General features: G+C 50.2%; 1 protein-coding gene across 3 annotated transcripts in view; it reads left to right on the top strand.

Moving 5' to 3' along the window:
• The first annotated feature begins 16,705 nt into the window (after positions 1-16,705).
• The window catches only part of EDA2R (ectodysplasin A2 receptor), a 42,475-nt gene continuing 37,487 nt past the window's right edge, over positions 16,706-21,693 (top strand). For 2 of the 3 annotated variants that reach the window (XM_077284918.1, XM_077284916.1), the window contains exon 1: positions 16,706-16,825. The gene's annotated coding sequence lies outside the window, so the exon portion shown is untranslated. Of the gene's footprint in view, positions 16,826-19,232; positions 19,365-21,693 lie in introns of those variants that run through there. The other variant, XM_077284917.1, reaches the window with a different exon arrangement.

The raw sequence follows: 21,693 nt of genomic DNA, 5'->3' as shown, positions 1-21,693 counted from the left end.
GTGTATGGAGGCTGTGTCGCTGTGTATGATGTGTTGTGTGTCGCTGTGTATGGAGGCTGTGTCGCTGTGCATGATGTGTTGTGTGTCGCTGTGTATGGAGGCTGTGTCGCTGTGTATGATGTGTTGTGTGTCGTTGTGTATGATGTGTTGTGTGTCGCTGTGTATGGAGGCTGTGTCGCTGTGTATGATGTGTTGTGTGTCGCTGTGTATGGAGGCTGTGTCGCTGTGCATGATGTGTTGTGTGTCGCTGTGTATGGAGGCTGTGTCGCTGTGTATGGAGGCTGTGTGTCGCTGTGCATGAAGGCTGTGCGCCGCTGTGTATGGAGGCTGTGCGTCGCTGTGTATGAAGGCTGTGCGTCGCTGGGTATGGCGGCTGTGCGTCGCTGTGTATGGAGGCTGTGTCGCTGTGTATGGAGGCTGTGTGTCGCTGTGTATGGAGGCTGTGTGTCGCTGTGTATGGAGGCTGTGTGTCGCTGTGTATGATGTGTCGCTGTGTATGGAGGCTGTGTCCACTGTGTATGATGTGTTGTGTGTCGCTGTCTATGGAGGCTGTGTCGCTGTGTATGATGTGTTGTGTGTCGCTGTGTATGATGTGTTGTGTGTCGCTGTGTATGATGCGTTGTGTGTCGCTGTGTATGATGTGTTGTGTGTCGCTGTGTATGGAGGCTGTTTCGCTGTGTATGATGTGTTGTGTGTCGCTGTGTATGATGTGTTGTGTGTCGCTGTGTATGGAGGCTGTGTTGCTGTGTATGATGTGTTGTGTGTCGCTGTGTATGGAGGCTGTGTCGCTGTGTATGATGTGTTGTGTGTCGCTGTGTATGATGTGTTGTGTGTCGCTGTGTATGATGTGTTGTGTGTCGCTGTGTATGATGTGTTGTGTGTCGCTGTGTATGATGTGTTGTGTGTCGCTGTGTATGGAGGCTGTGTCGCTGTGTATGATGTGTTGTGTGTCGCTGTGTATGATGTGTTGTGTGTCGCTGTGTATGGAGGCTGTGTCGCTGTGTATGATGTGTTGTGTGTCGTTGTGTATGATGTGTTATGTGTCGCTGTGTATGGAGGCTGTGTCGCTGTGTATGATGTGTTGTGTGTCGCTGTGTATGGAGGCTGTGTCGCTGTGTATGATGTGTTGTGTGTCGCTGTGTATGGAGGCTGTGTCGCTGTGTATGATGTGTTGTGTGTCGTTGTGTATGATGTGTTGTGTGTCGCTGTGTATGGAGGCTGTGTCGCTGTGTATGATGTGTTGTGTGTCGCTGTGTATGGAGGCTGTGTCGCTGTGCATGATGTGTTGTGTGTCGCTGTGTATGGAGGCTGTGTCGCTGTGTATGATGTGTTGTGTGTCGCTGTGTATGGAGGCTGTGTCGCTGTGTATGATGTGTTGTGTGTCACTGTGTATGATGTGTTGTGTGTCGCTGTGTATGATGTGTTGTGTGTCGCTGTGTATGATGTGTTGTGTGTCGCTGTGTATGGAGGCTGTGTCGCTGTGTATGATGTGTTGTATGTCGCTGTGTATGATGTGTTGTGTGTCGCTGTGTATGGAGGCTGTGTCGCTGTTTATGATGTGTTGTGTGTCGTTGTGTATGATGTGTTGTGTGTCGTTGTGTATGGAGGCTGTGTCGCTGTGTATGATGTGTTGTGTGTCGCTGTGTATGGAGGCTGTGTCGCTGTGTATGATGTGTTGTGTGTCGCTGTGTATGGAGGCTGTGTCGCTGTGTATGATGTGTTGTGTGTCGCTGTGTATGGAGGCTGTGTCGCTGTGTATGATGTGTTGTGTGTCGTTGTGTATGATGTGTTGTGTGTCGCTGTGTATGGAGGCTGTGTCGCTGTGTATGATGTGTTGTGTGTCGCTGTGTATGGAGGCTGTGTCGCTGTGTATGATGTGTTGTGTGTCGCTGTGTATGGAGGCTGTGTTGCTGTGTATGATGTGTTGTGTGTCGCTGTGTATGATGTGTTGTGTGTCGCTGTGTATGATGTGTTGTGTGTCGCTGTGTATGATGTGTTGTGTGTCGCTGTGTATGGAGGCTGTGTCGCTGTGTATGATGTGTTGTGTGTCGCTGTGTATGATGTGTTGTGTGTCGCTGCGTATGGAGGCTGTGTCGCTGTGTATGATGTGTTGTGTGTCGTTGTGTATGATGTGTTGTGTGTCGCTGTGTATGGAGGCTGTCGCTGTGTATGATGTGTTGTGTGTCACTGTGTATGGAGGCTGTGTCGCTGTGTATGATGTGTTGTGTGTCGCTGTGTATGGAGGCTGTGTCGCTGTGTATGATGTGTTGTGTGTCGCTGTGTATGATGTGTTTTGTGTCGCTGTGTATGATATGTTGTGTGTCGCTGTGTATGATGTGTTGTGTGTCGCTGTGTAAGATGTGTTGTGTGTCGCTGTGTATGATGTGTTGTGTGTCGCTGTGTATGGAGGCTGTGTCGCTGTGTATGATGTGTTGTATGTCGCTGTTTATGATGTGTTGTGTGTCGCTGTGTATGGAGGCTGTGTCGCTGTGTATGATGTGTTGTGTGTCGCTGTGTATGGAGGCTGTGTCGCTGTGTATGATGTGTTGTGTGTCGCTGTGTATGGAGGCTGTGTCGCTGTGTATGATGTGTTGTGTGTCGTTGTGTATGATGTGTTGTGTGTCGCTGTGTATGGAGGCTGTGTCGCTGTGTATGATGTGTTGTGTGTCGCTGTGTATGGAGGCTGTGTCGCTGTGTATGATGTGTTGTGTGTCGCTGTGTATGGAGGCTGTGTCGCTGTGTATGATGTGTCGTGTGTCGCTGTGTATGGAGGCTATGTCGCTGTGTATGATGTGTTGTGTGTAGCTGTGTATGATGTGTTGTGTGTCGCTGTGTATGATGTGTTGTGTGTCGCTGTGTATGGAGGCTGTGTCGCTGTGTATGATGTGTTGTGTGTCGCTGTGTATGATGTGTTGTGTGTCGCTGTGTATGGAGGCTGTGTCGCTGTGTATGATGTGTTGTGTGTCGTTGTGTATGATGTGTTGTGTGTCGCTGTGTATGGAGGCTGTGTCGCTGTGTATGATGTGTTGTGTGTCGCTGTGTATGGAGGCTGTGTCGCTGTGTATGATTTGTTGTGTGTCGCTGTGTATGGAGGCTGTGTCGCTGTGTATGATGTGTTGTGTGTCGCTGTGTATGGAGGCTGTGTCGCTGTGTATGATGTGTTGTGTGTCGTTGTGTATGATGTGTTGTGTGTCGCTGTGTATGGAGGCTGTGTCGCTGTGTATGATGTGTTGTGTGTCGCTGTGTATGGAGGCTGTGTCGCTGTGTATGATGTGTTGTGTGTCGCTGTGTATGGAGGCTGTGTCGCTGTGTATGATGTGTCGTGTGTCGCTGTGTATGGAGGCTATGTCGCTGTGTATGATGTGTTGTGTGTCGCTGTGTATGATGTGTTGTGTGTCGCTGTTTATGATGTGTTGTGTGTCGCTGTGTATGGAGGCTGTGTCGCTGTGTATGATGTGTTGTGTGTCGCTGTGTATGATGTGTTGTGTGTCGCTGTGTATGGAGGCTGTGTCGCTGTGTATGATGTGTGTCGTTGTGTATGATGTGTTGTGTGTCGCTGTGTATGGAGGCTGTGTCGCTGTGTATGATGTGTTGTGTGTCGCTGTGTATGGAGGCTGTGTCGCTGTGTATGATGTGTTGTGTGTCGCTGTGTATGATGTGTTGTGTGTCGCTGTGTATGATGTGTTGTGTGTCGCTGTGTATGATGTGTTGTGTGTCGCTGTGTATGGAGGCTGTGTCGCTGTGTATGAAGTGTTGTGTGTCGCTGTGTATGATGTGTTGTGTGTCGCTGTGTATGGAGGCTGTGTCGCTGTGTATGATGTGTTGTGTGTCGTTGTGTATGATGTGTTGTGTGTCGCTGTGTATGGAGGCTGTGTCGCTGTGTATGATGTGTTGTGTGTCGCTGTGTATGGAGGCTGTGTCGCTGTGTATGATGTGTTGTGTGTCGCTGTGTATGATGTATTGTGTGTCGCTGTGTATGGAGGCTGTGTCGCTGTGTATGATGTGTTGTGTGTCGCTGTGTATGATGTGTTGTGTGTCGCTGTGTATGATGTGTTGTGTGTCGCTGTGTATGATGTGTTGTGTGTCGCTGTGTATGATGTGTTGTGTGTCGCTGTGTATGGAGGCTGTGTCGCTGTGTATGATGTGTTGTGTGTCGCTGTGTATGATGTGTTATGTGTCGCTGTGTATGGAGGCTGTGTCGCTGTGTATGATGTGTTGTATGTCGCTGTGTATGGAGGCTGTGTCGCTGTGTATGATGTGTTGTGTGTCGCTGTGTATGGAGGCTGTGTCGCTGTGTATGATGTGTTGTGTGTCGTTGTGTATGATGTGTTGTGTGTCGCTGTGTATGGAGGCTGTGTCGCCGTGTATGATGTGTTGCGTGTCGCTGTGTATGGAGGCTGTGTCGCTGTGTATGATGTGTTGTGTGTCGCCGTGTATGGAGGCTGTGTCGCTGTGTATGATGTGTTGTGTGTCGCTGTGTATGGAGGCTGTGTCGCTGTGTATGATGTGTTGTGTGTCGCTGTGTATGATGTGTTGTGTGTCGCTGTGTATGATGTGTTGTGTGTCGCTGTGTATGATGTGTTGTGTGTCGCTGTGTATGGAGGCTGTGTCGCTGTGTATGATGTGTTGTGTGTCGCTGTGTATCATGTGTTGTGTGTCGCTGTGTATGGAGGCTGTGTCTCTGTGTATGATGTGTTGTGTGTCGTTGTGTATGATGTGTTGTGTGTCGCTGTGTATGGAGGCTGTGTCGCTGTGTATGATGTGTTGTGTGTCGCTGTGTATGGAGGCTGTGTCGCTGTGTATGATGTGTTGTGTGTCGCTGTGTATGGAGGATGTGTCGCTGTGTATGATGTGTTGTGTGTCGCTGTGTATGGAGGCTGTGTCGCTGTGTATGATGTGTTGTGTGTCGTTGTGTATGATGTGTTGTGTGTCGCTGTGTATGGAGGCTGTGTCGCTGTGTATGATGTGTTGTGTGTCGCTGTGTATGGAGGCTGTGTCGCTGTGTATGATGTGTTGTGTGTCGCTGTGTATGGAGGCTGTGTCGCTGTGTATGATGTGTTGTGTGTCGCTGTGTATGATGTGTTGTGTGTCGCTGTGTATGATGTGTTGTGTGTCGCTGTGTATGAAGGCTGTGTCGCTGTGTATGATGTGTTGTGTGTCGCTGTGTATGATGTGTTGTGTGTCGCTGTGTATGGAGGCTGTGTCGCTGTGTATGATGTGTTGTGTGTCGTTGTGTATGATGTGTTGTGTGTCGCTGTGTATGGAGGCTGTGTCGCTGTGTATGATGTGTTGTGTGTCGCTGTGTATGGAGGCTGTGTCGCTGTGTATGATGTGTTGTGTGTCGCTGTGAATGGAGGCTGTGTCGCTGTGTATGATGTGTTGTGTGTCGTTGTGTATGATGTGTTGTGTGTCGCTGTGTATGATGTGTTGTGTGTCGCTGTGTATGGAGGCTGTGTGTCGCTGTGTATGATGTGTTGTGTGTCGCTGTGTATGGAGGCTGTGTGTCGCTGTGTATGATGTGCTGTGTGTCGCTCTGTATGATGTGTTGTGTGTCGCTGTGTATGATGTGTTGTGTGTCGCTGTGTATGATGTGTTGTGTGTCGCTGTGTATGGAGGCTGTGTCGCTGTGTATGATGTGTTGTGTGTCGCTGTGTATTGTGTGTTGTGTGTCGCTGGGTATGGAGGCTGTGTGTCGCTGTGTATGATGTGTTGTGTGTCGCTGTGTATGGAGGCTGTGTGTCGCTGTGTATGATGTGCTGTGTGTCGCTCTGTATGATGTGTTGTGTGTCGCTGTGTATGATGTGTTGTGTGTCGCTGTGTATGATCTGTTGTGTGTCGCTGTGTATGATGTGTTGTGTGTCGCTGTGTATGATGTGTTGTGTGTCGCTGTGTATGATGTGTTGTGTGTCGCTGTGTATGATGTGTTGTGTGTCGCTGTGTATGGAGGCTGTGTCGCTGTGTATGATGTGTTGTGTGTCGCTGTGTATGATGTGTTGTGTGTAGCTGTGTATGATGTGTTGTGTGTCGCTGTGTATGGAGGCTGTGTCGCTGTGTATGATGTGTTGTGTGTCGCTGTGTATGATGTGTTGTGTGTCGCTGTGTATGATGTGTTGTATGTCGCTGTGTATGGAGGCTGTGTCGCTGTGTATGATGTGTTGTGTGTCGCTGTGTATGATGTGTTGTGTGTCGCTGTGTATGATGTGTTGTGTGTCGCTGTGTTTGGAGGCTGTGTCGCTGTGTATGATGTGTTGTGTGTCGCTGTGTATGATGTGTTGTGTGTCGCTGTGTATGATGTGTTGTGTGTCGCTGTGTATGATGTGTTGTGTGTCGCTGTCTATGGAGGCTGTGTCGCTGTGTATGATGTGTTGTGTGTCGCTGTGTATGATGTGTTGTGTGTCGCTGTGTATGATGCGTTGTGTGTCGCTGTGTATGATGTGTTGTGTGTCGCTGTGTATGGAGGATGTGTCGCTGTGTATGATGTGTTGTGTGTCGCTGTGTATGATGTGTTGTGTGTCGCTGTGTATGGAGGCTGTGTTGCTGTGTATGATGTGTTGTGTGTCGCTGTGTATGGAGGCTGTGTCGCTGTGTATGATGTGTTGTGTGTCGCTGTGTATGATGAGTTGTGTGTCGCTGTGTATGATGTGTTGTGTGTCGCTGTGTATGATGTGTTGTGTGTCGCTGTGTATGATGTGTTGTGTGTCGCTGTGTATGGAGGCTGTGTCGCTGTGTATGATGTTTTGTTTGTCGCTGTGTATGATGTGTTGTGTGTCGCTGTGTATGGAGGCTGTGTCGCTGTGTATGATGTGTTGTGTGTCGTTGTGTATGATGTGTTATGTGTCGCTGTGTATGGAGGCTGTGTCGCTGTGTATGATGTGTTGTGTGTCGCTGTGTATGGAGGCTGTGTCGCTGTGTATGATGTGTTGTGTGTCGCTGTGTATGGAGGCTGTGTCGCTGTGTATGATGTGTTGTGTGTCGTTGTGTATGATGTGTTGTGTGTCGCTGTGTATGGAGGCTGTGTCGCTGTGTATGATGTGTTGTGTGTCGCTGTGTATGGAGGCTGTGTCGCTGTGCATGATGTGTTGTGTGTCGCTGTGTATGGAGGCTGTGTCGCTGTGTATGATGTGTTGTGTGTCGTTGTGTATGATGTGTTGTGTGTCGCTGTGTATGGAGGCTGTGTCGCTGTGTATGATGTGTTGTGTGTCGCTGTGTATGGAGGCTGTGTCGCTGTGCATGATGTGTTGTGTGTCGCTGTGTATGGAGGCTGTGTCGCTGTGTATGGAGGCTGTGTGTCGCTGTGCATGAAGGCTGTGCGCCGCTGTGTATGGAGGCTGTGCGTCGCTGTGTATGAAGGCTGTGCGTCGCTGGGTATGGCGGCTGTGCGTCGCTGTGTATGGAGGCTGTGTCGCTGTGTATGGAGGCTGTGTGTCGCTGTGTATGGAGGCTGTGTGTCGCTGTGTATGGAGGCTGTGTGTCGCTGTGTATGATGTGTCGCTGTGTATGGAGGCTGTGTCCACTGTGTATGATGTGTTGTGTGTCGCTGTCTATGGAGGCTGTGTCGCTGTGTATGATGTGTTGTGTGTCGCTGTGTATGATGTGTTGTGTGTCGCTGTGTATGATGCGTTGTGTGTCGCTGTGTATGATGTGTTGTGTGTCGCTGTGTATGGAGGCTGTTTCGCTGTGTATGATGTGTTGTGTGTCGCTGTGTATGATGTGTTGTGTGTCGCTGTGTATGGAGGCTGTGTTGCTGTGTATGATGTGTTGTGTGTCGCTGTGTATGGAGGCTGTGTCGCTGTGTATGATGTGTTGTGTGTCGCTGTGTATGATGTGTTGTGTGTCGCTGTGTATGATGTGTTGTGTGTCGCTGTGTATGATGTGTTGTGTGTCGCTGTGTATGATGTGTTGTGTGTCGCTGTGTATGGAGGCTGTGTCGCTGTGTATGATGTGTTGTGTGTCGCTGTGTATGATGTGTTGTGTGTCGCTGTGTATGGAGGCTGTGTCGCTGTGTATGATGTGTTGTGTGTCGTTGTGTATGATGTGTTATGTGTCGCTGTGTATGGAGGCTGTGTCGCTGTGTATGATGTGTTGTGTGTCGCTGTGTATGGAGGCTGTGTCGCTGTGTATGATGTGTTGTGTGTCGCTGTGTATGGAGGCTGTGTCGCTGTGTATGATGTGTTGTGTGTCGTTGTGTATGATGTGTTGTGTGTCGCTGTGTATGGAGGCTGTGTCGCTGTGTATGATGTGTTGTGTGTCGCTGTGTATGGAGGCTGTGTCGCTGTGCATGATGTGTTGTGTGTCGCTGTGTATGGAGGCTGTGTCGCTGTGTATGATGTGTTGTGTGTCGCTGTGTATGGAGGCTGTGTCGCTGTGTATGATGTGTTGTGTGTCACTGTGTATGATGTGTTGTGTGTCGCTGTGTATGATGTGTTGTGTGTCGCTGTGTATGATGTGTTGTGTGTCGCTGTGTATGGAGGCTGTGTCGCTGTGTATGATGTGTTGTATGTCGCTGTGTATGATGTGTTGTGTGTCGCTGTGTATGGAGGCTGTGTCGCTGTTTATGATGTGTTGTGTGTCGTTGTGTATGATGTGTTGTGTGTCGTTGTGTATGGAGGCTGTGTCGCTGTGTATGATGTGTTGTGTGTCGCTGTGTATGGAGGCTGTGTCGCTGTGTATGATGTGTTGTGTGTCGCTGTGTATGGAGGCTGTGTCGCTGTGTATGATGTGTTGTGTGTCGCTGTGTATGGAGGCTGTGTCGCTGTGTATGATGTGTTGTGTGTCGTTGTGTATGATGTGTTGTGTGTCGCTGTGTATGGAGGCTGTGTCGCTGTGTATGATGTGTTGTGTGTCGCTGTGTATGGAGGCTGTGTCGCTGTGTATGATGTGTTGTGTGTCGCTGTGTATGGAGGCTGTGTTGCTGTGTATGATGTGTTGTGTGTCGCTGTGTATGATGTGTTGTGTGTCGCTGTGTATGATGTGTTGTGTGTCGCTGTGTATGATGTGTTGTGTGTCGCTGTGTATGGAGGCTGTGTCGCTGTGTATGATGTGTTGTGTGTCGCTGTGTATGATGTGTTGTGTGTCGCTGCGTATGGAGGCTGTGTCGCTGTGTATGATGTGTTGTGTGTCGTTGTGTATGATGTGTTGTGTGTCGCTGTGTATGGAGGCTGTCGCTGTGTATGATGTGTTGTGTGTCACTGTGTATGGAGGCTGTGTCGCTGTGTATGATGTGTTGTGTGTCGCTGTGTATGGAGGCTGTGTCGCTGTGTATGATGTGTTGTGTGTCGCTGTGTATGATGTGTTTTGTGTCGCTGTGTATGATATGTTGTGTGTCGCTGTGTATGATGTGTTGTGTGTCGCTGTGTAAGATGTGTTGTGTGTCGCTGTGTATGATGTGTTGTGTGTCGCTGTGTATGGAGGCTGTGTCGCTGTGTATGATGTGTTGTGTGTCGCTGTGTATGATGTGTTGTGTGTCGCTGTGTATGGAGGCTGTGTCGCTGTGTATGATGTGTTGTGTGTCGTTGTGTATGATGTGTTATGTGTCGCTGTGTATGGAGGCTGTGTCGCTGTGTATGATGTGTTGTGTGTCGCTGTGTATGGAGGCTGTGTCGCTGTGTATGATGTGTTGTGTGTCGCTGTGTATGGAGGCTGTGTCGCTGTGTATGATGTGTTGTGTGTCGTTGTGTATGATGTGTTGTGTGTCGCTGTGTATGGAGGCTGTGTCGCTGTGTATGATGTGTTGTGTGTCGCTGTGTATGGAGGCTGTGTCGCTGTGCATGATGTGTTGTGTGTCGCTGTGTATGGAGGCTGTGTCGCTGTGTATGATGTGTTGTGTGTCGTTGTGTATGATGTGTTGTGTGTCGCTGTGTATGGAGGCTGTGTCGCTGTGTATGATGTGTTGTGTGTCGCTGTGTATGGAGGCTGTGTCGCTGTGCATGATGTGTTGTGTGTCGCTGTGTATGGAGGCTGTGTCGCTGTGTATGGAGGCTGTGTGTCGCTGTGCATGAAGGCTGTGCGCCGCTGTGTATGGAGGCTGTGCGTCGCTGTGTATGAAGGCTGTGCGTCGCTGGGTATGGCGGCTGTGCGTCGCTGTGTATGGAGGCTGTGTCGCTGTGTATGGAGGCTGTGTGTCGCTGTGTATGGAGGCTGTGTGTCGCTGTGTATGGAGGCTGTGTGTCGCTGTGTATGATGTGTCGCTGTGTATGGAGGCTGTGTCCACTGTGTATGATGTGTTGTGTGTCGCTGTCTATGGAGGCTGTGTCGCTGTGTATGATGTGTTGTGTGTCGCTGTGTATGATGTGTTGTGTGTCGCTGTGTATGATGCGTTGTGTGTCGCTGTGTATGATGTGTTGTGTGTCGCTGTGTATGGAGGCTGTTTCGCTGTGTATGATGTGTTGTGTGTCGCTGTGTATGATGTGTTGTGTGTCGCTGTGTATGGAGGCTGTGTTGCTGTGTATGATGTGTTGTGTGTCGCTGTGTATGGAGGCTGTGTCGCTGTGTATGATGTGTTGTGTGTCGCTGTGTATGATGTGTTGTGTGTCGCTGTGTATGATGTGTTGTGTGTCGCTGTGTATGATGTGTTGTGTGTCGCTGTGTATGATGTGTTGTGTGTCGCTGTGTATGGAGGCTGTGTCGCTGTGTATGATGTGTTGTGTGTCGCTGTGTATGATGTGTTGTGTGTCGCTGTGTATGGAGGCTGTGTCGCTGTGTATGATGTGTTGTGTGTCGTTGTGTATGATGTGTTATGTGTCGCTGTGTATGGAGGCTGTGTCGCTGTGTATGATGTGTTGTGTGTCGCTGTGTATGGAGGCTGTGTCGCTGTGTATGATGTGTTGTGTGTCGCTGTGTATGGAGGCTGTGTCGCTGTGTATGATGTGTTGTGTGTCGTTGTGTATGATGTGTTGTGTGTCGCTGTGTATGGAGGCTGTGTCGCTGTGTATGATGTGTTGTGTGTCGCTGTGTATGGAGGCTGTGTCGCTGTGCATGATGTGTTGTGTGTCGCTGTGTATGGAGGCTGTGTCGCTGTGTATGATGTGTTGTGTGTCGCTGTGTATGGAGGCTGTGTCGCTGTGTATGATGTGTTGTGTGTCACTGTGTATGATGTGTTGTGTGTCGCTGTGTATGATGTGTTGTGTGTCGCTGTGTATGATGTGTTGTGTGTCGCTGTGTATGGAGGCTGTGTCGCTGTGTATGATGTGTTGTATGTCGCTGTGTATGATGTGTTGTGTGTCGCTGTGTATGGAGGCTGTGTCGCTGTTTATGATGTGTTGTGTGTCGTTGTGTATGATGTGTTGTGTGTCGTTGTGTATGGAGGCTGTGTCGCTGTGTATGATGTGTTGTGTGTCGCTGTGTATGGAGGCTGTGTCGCTGTGTATGATGTGTTGTGTGTCGCTGTGTATGGAGGCTGTGTCGCTGTGTATGATGTGTTGTGTGTCGCTGTGTATGGAGGCTGTGTCGCTGTGTATGATGTGTTGTGTGTCGTTGTGTATGATGTGTTGTGTGTCGCTGTGTATGGAGGCTGTGTCGCTGTGTATGATGTGTTGTGTGTCGCTGTGTATGGAGGCTGTGTCGCTGTGTATGATGTGTTGTGTGTCGCTGTGTATGGAGGCTGTGTTGCTGTGTATGATGTGTTGTGTGTCGCTGTGTATGATGTGTTGTGTGTCGCTGTGTATGATGTGTTGTGTGTCGCTGTGTATGATGTGTTGTGTGTCGCTGTGTATGGAGGCTGTGTCGCTGTGTATGATGTGTTGTGTGTCGCTGTGTATGATGTGTTGTGTGTCGCTGCGTATGGAGGCTGTGTCGCTGTGTATGATGTGTTGTGTGTCGTTGTGTATGATGTGTTGTGTGTCGCTGTGTATGGAGGCTGTCGCTGTGTATGATGTGTTGTGTGTCACTGTGTATGGAGGCTGTGTCGCTGTGTATGATGTGTTGTGTGTCGCTGTGTATGGAGGCTGTGTCGCTGTGTATGATGTGTTGTGTGTCGCTGTGTATGATGTGTTTTGTGTCGCTGTGTATGATATGTTGTGTGTCGCTGTGTATGATGTGTTGTGTGTCGCTGTGTAAGATGTGTTGTGTGTCGCTGTGTATGATGTGTTGTGTGTCGCTGTGTATGGAGGCTGTGTCGCTGTGTATGATGTGTTGTATGTCGCTGTTTATGATGTGTTGTGTGTCGCTGTGTATGGAGGCTGTGTCGCTGTGTATGATGTGTTGTGTGTCGCTGTGTATGGAGGCTGTGTCGCTGTGTATGATGTGTTGTGTGTCGCTGTGTATGGAGGCTGTGTCGCTGTGTATGATGTGTTGTGTGTCGTTGTGTATGATGTGTTGTGTGTCGCTGTGTATGGAGGCTGTGTCGCTGTGTATGATGTGTTGTGTGTCGCTGTGTATGGAGGCTGTGTCGCTGTGTATGATGTGTTGTGTGTCGCTGTGTATGGAGGCTGTGTCGCTGTGTATGATGTGTCGTGTGTCGCTGTGTATGGAGGCTATGTCGCTGTGTATGATGTGTTGTGTGTCGCTGTGTATGATGTGTTGTGTGTCGCTGTTTATGATGTGTTGTGTGTCGCTGTGTATGGAGGCTGTGTCGCTGTGTATGATGTGTTGTGTGTCGCTGTGTATGATGTGTTGTGTGTCGCTGTGTATGGAGGCTGTGTCGCTGTGTATGATGTGTGTCGTTGTGTATGATGTGTTGTGTGTCGCTGTGTATGGAGGCTGTGTCGCTGTGTATGATGTGTTGTGTGTCGCTGTGTATGGAGGCTGTGTCGCTGTGTATGATGTGTTGTGTGTCGCTGTGTATGATGTGTTGTGTGTCGCTGTGTATGATGTGTTGTGTGTCGCTGTGTATGATGTGTTGTGTGTCGCTGTGTATGGAGGCTGTGTCGCTGTGTATGAAGTGTTGTGTGTCGCTGTGTATGATGTGTTGTGTGTCGCTGTGTATGGAGGCTGTGTCGCTGTGTATGATGTGTTGTGTGTCGTTGTGTATGATGTGTTGTGTGTCGCTGTGTATGGAGGCTGTGTCGCTGTGTATGATGTGTTGTGTGTCGCTGTGTATGGAGGCTGTGTCGCTGTGTATGATGTGTTGTGTGTCGCTGTGTATGATGTATTGTGTGTCGCTGTGTATGGAGGCTGTGTCGCTGTGTATGATGTGTTGTGTGTCGCTGTGTATGATGTGTTGTGTGTCGCTGTGTATGATGTGTTGTGTGTCGCTGTGTATGATGTGTTGTGTGTCGCTGTGTATGATGTGTTGTGTGTCGCTGTGTATGGAGGCTGTGTCGCTGTGTATGATGTGTTGTGTGTCGCTGTGTATGATGTGTTATGTGTCGCTGTGTATGGAGGCTGTGTCGCTGTGTATGATGTGTTGTATGTCGCTGTGTATGGAGGCTGTGTCGCTGTGTATGATGTGTTGTGTGTCGCTGTGTATGGAGGCTGTGTCGCTGTGTATGATGTGTTGTGTGTCGTTGTGTATGATGTGTTGTGTGTCGCTGTGTATGGAGGCTGTGTCGCCGTGTATGATGTGTTGCGTGTCGCTGTGTATGGAGGCTGTGTCGCTGTGTATGATGTGTTGTGTGTCGCCGTGTATGGAGGCTGTGTCGCTGTGTATGATGTGTTGTGTGTCGCTGTGTATGGAGGCTGTGTCGCTGTGTATGATGTGTTGTGTGTCGCTGTGTATGATGTGTTGTGTGTCGCTGTGTATGATGTGTTGTGTGTCGCTGTGTATGATGTGTTGTGTGTCGCTGTGTATGGAGGCTGTGTCGCTGTGTATGATGTGTTGTGTGTCGCTGTGTATCATGTGTTGTGTGTCGCTGTGTATGGAGGCTGTGTCTCTGTGTATGATGTGTTGTGTGTCGTTGTGTATGATGTGTTGTGTGTCGCTGTGTATGGAGGCTGTGTCGCTGTGTATGATGTGTTGTGTGTCGCTGTGTATGGAGGCTGTGTCGCTGTGTATGATGTGTTGTGTGTCGCTGTGTATGGAGGATGTGTCGCTGTGTATGATGTGTTGTGTGTCGCTGTGTATGGAGGCTGTGTCGCTGTGTATGATGTGTTGTGTGTCGTTGTGTATGATGTGTTGTGTGTCGCTGTGTATGGAGGCTGTGTCGCTGTGTATGATGTGTTGTGTGTCGCTGTGTATGGAGGCTGTGTCGCTGTGTATGATGTGTTGTGTGTCGCTGTGTATGGAGGCTGTGTCGCTGTGTATGATGTGTTGTGTGTCGCTGTGTATGATGTGTTGTGTGTCGCTGTGTATGATGTGTTGTGTGTCGCTGTGTATGAAGGCTGTGTCGCTGTGTATGATGTGTTGTGTGTCGCTGTGTATGATGTGTTGTGTGTCGCTGTGTATGGAGGCTGTGTCGCTGTGTATGATGTGTTGTGTGTCGTTGTGTATGATGTGTTGTGTGTCGCTGTGTATGGAGGCTGTGTCGCTGTGTATGATGTGTTGTGTGTCGCTGTGTATGGAGGCTGTGTCGCTGTGTATGATGTGTTGTGTGTCGCTGTGAATGGAGGCTGTGTCGCTGTGTATGATGTGTTGTGTGTCGTTGTGTATGATGTGTTGTGTGTCGCTGTGTATGGAGGCTGTGTCGGTGTGTATGATGTGTTGTGTGTCGCTGTGTATGGAGGCTGTGTCGCTGTGTATGATGTGTTGTGTGTCGCTGTGTATGGAGGCTGTGTCGCTGTGTATGATGTGTTGTGTGTCGCTGTGTATGGAGGCTGTGTCGCTGTGTATGATGTGTTGTGTGTCGCTGTGTATGATTTGTTGTGTGTCGCTGTGTATGATGTGTTGTGTGTCGCTGTGTATGATGTGTTGTGTGTCGCTGTGTATGGAGGCTGTGTCGCTGTGTATGATGTGTTGTGTGTCGCTGTGTATGATGTGTTGTGTGTCGCTGTGTATGGAGGCTGTGTCGCTGTGTATGATGTGTTGTGTGTCGTTGTGTATGATGTGTTATGTGTCGCTGTGTATGGAGGCTGTGTCGCTGTGTATGATGTGTTGTGTGTCGCTGTGTATGGAGGCTGTGTCGCTGTGTATGATGTGTTGTGTGTCGCTGTGTATGGAGGCTGTGTCGCTGTGTATGATGTGTTGTGTGTCGTTGTGTATGATGTGTTGTGTGTCGCTGTGTATGGAGGCTGTGTCGCTGTGTATGATGTGTTGTGTGTCGCTGTGTATGGAGGCTGTGTCGCTGTGTATGATGTGTTGTGTGTCGCTGTGTATGGAGGCTGTGTCGCTGTGTATGATGTGTTGTGTGTCGCTGTGTATGGAGGCTGTGTCGCTGTGTATGATGTGTTGTGTGTCGCTGTGTATGATGTGTTGTGTGTCGCTGTGTATGATGTGTTGTGTGTCGCTGTGTATGGAGGCTGTGTCGCTGTGTATGATGTGTTGTGTGTCGCTGTGTATGGAGGCTGTGTCGCTGTGTATGATGTGTTGTGTGTCGTTGTGTATGATGTGTTGTGTGTCGCTGTGTATGGAGGCTGTGTCGCTGTGTATGATGTGTTGTGTGTCGCTGTGTATGGAGGCTGTGTCGCTGTTTATGATGTGTTGTGTGTCGCTGTGTATGGAGGCTGTGTCGCTGTGTATGATGTGTTGTGTGTCGCTGTGTATGGAGGCTGTGTCGCTGTGTATGATGTGTTGTGTGTCGTTGTGTATGATGTGTTGTGTGTCGCTGTGTATGGAGGCTGTGTCGCTGTGTATGATGTGTTGTGTGTCGCTGTGTATGGAGGCTGTGTCGCTGTGTATGATGTGTTGTGTGTCGCTGTGTATGGAGGCTGTGTCGCTGTGTATGATGTGTTGTGTGTCGCTGTGTATGATGTGTTGTGTGTCGCTGTGTATGATGTGTTGTGTGTCGCTGTGTATGATGTGTTGTGTGTCGCTGTGTATGATGTGTTGTGTGTCGCTGTGTATGGAGGCTGTGTCGCTGTGTATGATGTGTTGTGTGTCGCTGTGTTGTGTGTCGCTGTGTATGGAGGCTGTGTCGCTGTGTATGATGTGTTGTGTGTCGTTGTGTATGATGTGTTGTGTGTCGCTGTGTATGGAGGCTGTGTCGCTGTGTATGATGTGTTGTGTGTCGCTGTGTATGGAGGCTTTGTCGCTGTGTATGATGTGTTGTGTGTCGCTGTGTATGATGTGTTGTGTGTCGCTGTGTATGGAGGCTGTGTCGCTGTGTATGATGTGTTGTGTGTCGCTGTGTATGATGTGTTGTGTGTCGCTGTGTATGATGTGTTCTGTGTCGCTGTGTATGATGTGTTGTGTGTCGCTGTGTATGATGTGTTGTGTGTCGCTGTGTATGGAGGCTGTGTCGCTGTGTATGATGTGTTGTGTGTCGCTGTGTATGATGTGTTGTGTGTCGCTGTGTATGATGTGTTGTGTGTCGCTGTGTATGATGTGTTGTGTGTCGCTGTGTATGATGTGTTGTGTGTCGCTGTGTATGTGTTGTGTGTCGCTGTGTATGATGTGTTGTGTGTCGCTGTGTATGATGTGTTGTGTGTCGCTGTGTATGATGTGTTGTGTGTCGCTGTGTATGATGTGTTGTGTGTCGCTGTGTATGATGTGTTGTGTGTCGCTGTGTATGATGTGTTGTGTGTCGCTGTGTATGTGTTGTGTGTCGCTGTGTATGTGTTGTGTTATGCTGTACAGTACCACAGGCCCCGCCCTCCTCACACTGCGCCACGCTTCTTTGTTTACTACTTACACACGGCCTCCTGTTCTATCTACATAGCCCCGCCCACTCCCGCGCAGAGGGCGGGGCTTGTGTCCATCCAAATGACTTCACGGTATGAAGATTTCTTGGGATTTCATCAACCAGCAGTGACCGGGATCACCGGAGGCTCCGAGCTCCGCCGCCAGATCTCCCAGGTACGTGACAGTGTGCCCGGGAGTGTCGCTAAGAAATGCCACGGGACAGCGCAGTGAGGAACATGCCCGGACCATGCACCACCTGTATGCCAGTCACTGTGCGTGTGCCCTGCTGCCCCTGTGTGCCAGTCACCTGTGTGCCCTGCATTGTGCATGTCGCCTGTATGCCAGTCACTGTACGTGACGTGTGCCAGTCACTGGTATATGTGCCCTGCATTCTGTACATGTGCCTTACATTGTGCAGATCACCTGGGTACCAGTCGCCTCCCCTATATGATGTGTGTGTGCCAGCCACCTGTGTGCCAACATAGTATTGTGTAGTCCTTACTGTGCCAGGCTGCTCGGTGTACCGTATAGTGTATGCTCCCGGAATGCCAGGCTGCTCGGTATACCGTATTTTCTATGCCCTCGGGATGCCAGGCTGCTGAGTCATGTGACCGGGCCCCGTGCTCCGTCCTGCAGGCGGCGGGCCGGTATTTTTAGGCTGAGGAGGCGGCGGGGACGGGACATGTGCTGTGGACAAGTCGGGGCTTGTAGGCGCTCGGAGTGGCAGCGCTGTGCACAGGACGGGCGGCTGTGAGACACTGCTCAGCTATGTGCCTGGCATGGAAGGTGGTGGGCGTGCGGGCAGACATGTGAAGTATGCGGGGACCTGTGTGGGGGCGGCGGGCTCCTCACCAGATATATATAGACAGGCGGGGGGCGTCCAGGGGCTTCTATGTCACCTGTCTGGGTGCAGCTCTCACAGGTGACCCCAGGAAGCCTCGGCACAGGGCACATTGCTGGCCATGGTTCTGAGGATGTACAGCCTTACCTGGGGCACAGCCTTACCTGGGGCACAGCCTTACCTGGGGGCACAACCTTACCTGGGGGCACAGCCTTACCGGGGACACAGCCTTACCGGGGGCACAGCCTTACCTGGGGGCTCAGCCTTACTTGGGGCACAGCCTTACCTGGGGGCTCAGCCTTACTTGGGGCACAGCCTTACCAGGGACACAGCCTTACCTGGGGCACAGCCTTACCGGGGACACAGCCTTACCTGGGGGCACAGCCTTACCGGGGACACAGCCTTACTTGGGGCACAGCCTTACCGGGGACACAGCCTTACCTGGGGCACAGCCTTACCTGGGGGCACAACCTTACCTGGGGGCACAGCCTTACCGGGGACACAGCCTTACCGGGGGCACAGCCTTACCGGGGACACAGCCTTACCTGGGGGCTCAGCCTTACTTGGGGCACAGCCTTACCAGGGACACAGCCTTACCTGGGGCACAGCCTTACCGGGGACACAGCCTTACCTGGGGGCACAGCCTTACCGGGGACACAGCCTTACTTGGGGCACAGCCTTACCGGGGACACAGCCTTACCTGGGACACAGCCTTACCTGGGGCACAGCCGTACCGGGGACACAGCCTTACCTGGGGCACAGCCTTATCGGGGACACAGCCTTACCGGGGACACAGCCTTACCGGGGGCACAGCCTTACCGGGGACACAGCCTTACCTTGGGGCTCAGCCTTACTTGGGGCACAGCCTTACCAGGGACACAGCCTTACCTGGGGCACAGCCTTACCGGGGACACAGCCTTACCTGGAGGCTCAGCCTTACTTGGGGCACAGCCTTACCAGGGACACAGCCTTACCTGGGGCACAGCCTTACCGGGGACACAGCCTTACCTGGGGGCACAGCCTTACCGGGGACACAGCCTTACCTGGGGCACAGCCTTACCGGGGATACAGCCTTACCTGGGGGCACAGCCTTACCTGGGACACAGCCTTACCTGGGGCACAGCCGTACCGGGGACACAGCCTTACCTGGGGCACAGCCTTACCGGGGACACAGCCTTACCTGGGGCACAGCCTTACCAGGGGCACAGCTTTACCTGGGGGCACAGCCTTACCGGGGACACAGCCTTACCTAGGGCACAGCCTTACCGGGGACACAGCCTTACCGGGGGGCACAGCCTTACCAGGGACACAGCCTTACCTGGGGGCACAGTCTTACCGGGGGCACAGCCTTACCAGGGGCACAGCCTTATCGGGGACACAGCCTTACCTGGGGCACAGCCTTACCGGGGACACAGCCTTACCTGGGGGCACAGCCTTACCGGGGACACAGCCTTACCGGGGGGCACAGCCTTACCAGGGACACAGCCTTACCTGGGGGCACAGTCTTACCGGGGTCACAGCTTTACCTGGGGGCACAGCCTTATCGGGGACACAGCCTTACCGGGGGCACAGCCTTACCGGGGACACGGCCTTACCTGGGGCACAGCCTTACCAGGGACACAGCCTTACCTGGGGCACAGTCTTACCAGGGGCACAGCCTTACCGGGGACACAGCCTTACCTGGGGCACAGCCTTACCGGGGGCACAGCCTTACCAGGGGCACAGCCTTACCGGGGGGCACAGCCTTTGGCCATGTTCACACTGCTTGTATTTTTTTTCTCATCAACAAAAATACTGACCAATGTTCCTTGTGCCGTCCGTTTTTCTTGCACACAAATACACTTGGCGGTCTCCCAGCCTTGGCAGCAACATGTGAGTAGACCCCTAGTAATGTAACGTGTCAGTGTGCTACCAGTGAAAAGCAGGGAAACCTGGCCTGTGTGTGAGCAAGGCATTAGTAAAAGCTGGGATTTTTTGTTGTCTTTATATGTGGGTCAGTTGTATCCTATATATATATATTTCTGATTACAATGTTGCAAAGCACCTGTTAACCCCTTAGTGTCCAAACCAAATCTTTCAACTCTGCTCAGTATTACTGTATGTTAATAACGCTGGAAAGCTTCCACATATCCCAGCGATTCTGAGCCTGATGATTTCTGACACATTGTACTTTATTGAAGGCCGCGCTCAGACGTCCGTGTAAATGGTAAAAGCAGACACACGGACCAAACACTGATGATTAAAATATTAGAAATTTGACAAAAAACACTGACATTTTTACTTTTTCATGCTTTGAATGTCTGCACCTGTAAGCCAGTGCCATTGGGTCTGATAAACAGCACTTAGCATAGGCGACGCAGCTCGCCGTATTCCCTGCGCCAGGACACAGCGGAAAGCAGAATATACAACGGGTTATCCTATTTACCCTGTTTGCTACACCGGACTACATTTAGTCGGTCTGTTTAGCAGACCCACGGCACTGGTAATCTTCCCTCTGCTGGGACACGTGGTTCCCTAAACAAGCAGCATACAGTTTCTGATGAAGGTCTATACCCAGACAGAAAACGTTTAATTGATCACTGTATGCAAAATAAATTGGAACCCCTTTTTTTTCAACATGATACATTTTGAGTGCCGAGTTTTTTTTACTTCTATTGATTTTGGGATGGATACCCTACTTGAGCACCTATTCCAATGACCTTGAGTGCCGTATATAATCCACGACACCTGTAAACCAGGTCAAATCATACTACACCATTAAGTTAATGCACCACTCCAGCTGTGTTTTTGTTTTTTTTCAGCCCTGGCATAGTGCTTTAAACCTATGGTCCCTGCCCCTACTCTTATACTCACCGTCCGCCATCTTTACCTTTTTTCTGTGCCGCACCAGTCTTGCGACCCAATCTTGTGACCGCATCTTCTGACTGGCCGAAAGTCAGAATTTCCATCACACATTCTCAATGCAAGTCTATGAGAGCGTGAGCGAGGCCAGATTGAGTCTCCTGTAGACTTGTATTGAGCTGTGACCTCTGCACAGCTCCATGAAACACTGGAGCAGCCGGCAGCTCACAAAGTCTCGGAGACCAACAGGAGCAGCAATGAGAAGACCCCAGACGGTGACTATAACGCTGGGGTCGTGGACTTGGATTTGAAACTCCACTCCAGCGATAAAATAAAATAAATGCTGGAGTGGTGCTTTAATAGACAACATTTCCCACGTGTCTATTTTAATCAGCATCATTTGTCACATTTCCACTTATTTTGTTACAATGTTAGAAGTTTTAAAAGTTTAACAACAATTTTTTTTAACAAAATATACAAAACTTCTATTTTTGGAGACCAGTTTTGAGGTGTCTTTATAGGAGGTCTATGTATTGGAAACCCCCCAAAGTGCTACCACATTCAAAACAGCACCATTGAAAGTATTCAGATTTGCTATCAGGAAGCTTGTGAACCATTCAGATATTTTTTAGGAATTAATGCAAAGTGGAGATCCGTTTAAGGGCGCAGTCAGGCAGCCATATAACGCGGACATAGATAACATTGCAATGCTCGGACCGGCCAGCGGCTCTCCTGACCCGAGTGTGACAGCTGCATAGAAAAACATGGTGTCATACTAGAGTGAGGAGAGCGTCCGGCAGTCCGAGTATTGCGATGCCATTGTCGTCCGTGTTGTCTGACTGCGCCCATAAAGGGAGTCTGTCACTCCCAAAATGCAAACTAAACTGATTAAACAGTTATATGTGGAATTTAGTCTATTTAAAAATCCAATAAGCAGTATATATTTCATTATGCTTACTTATGTAGCACCATCATATTCCACAACACTTTATAGGTATTGTTACCAATGTCCCCATTGGGGCTCATAGTTGGCCACCACTTGATACACCCAGAAATGTAGTGAGCAGCTTCAGAGAGGAGGAGAGGACCCCTGATATCGGAGTGAATATAATGGTATCAGGGGGCTGGTTGCTGATAGGAGCTGGCCACGCTCCTTGATGTGTGCCATATAGTGATGGGCGAGTGTACTCGTTGCTCGGGTTTTCCGAGCTCGCTCGGGTGACCTCCGAGTATTTGTTAGTGTTCGGAGATTTAGTTTTCATCATGGCAGATGAATGATTTACAGCTATTAGCCAGCATAAGTACATGTGGGGGTTGCCTGGTTGCTAGGTAATCCCCACATGTAATCAAGCTGGCTATT

Source organism: Ranitomeya variabilis, chromosome 2 (assembly GCF_051348905.1).
Source record: "Ranitomeya variabilis isolate aRanVar5 chromosome 2, aRanVar5.hap1, whole genome shotgun sequence".
NCBI classification, from domain to species: Eukaryota; Metazoa; Chordata; class Amphibia; order Anura; family Dendrobatidae; genus Ranitomeya; species Ranitomeya variabilis.
The sequence above is the reverse complement of the archived record's forward strand: the minus strand, read 5'-3'. Positions and strand labels throughout refer to the sequence as shown.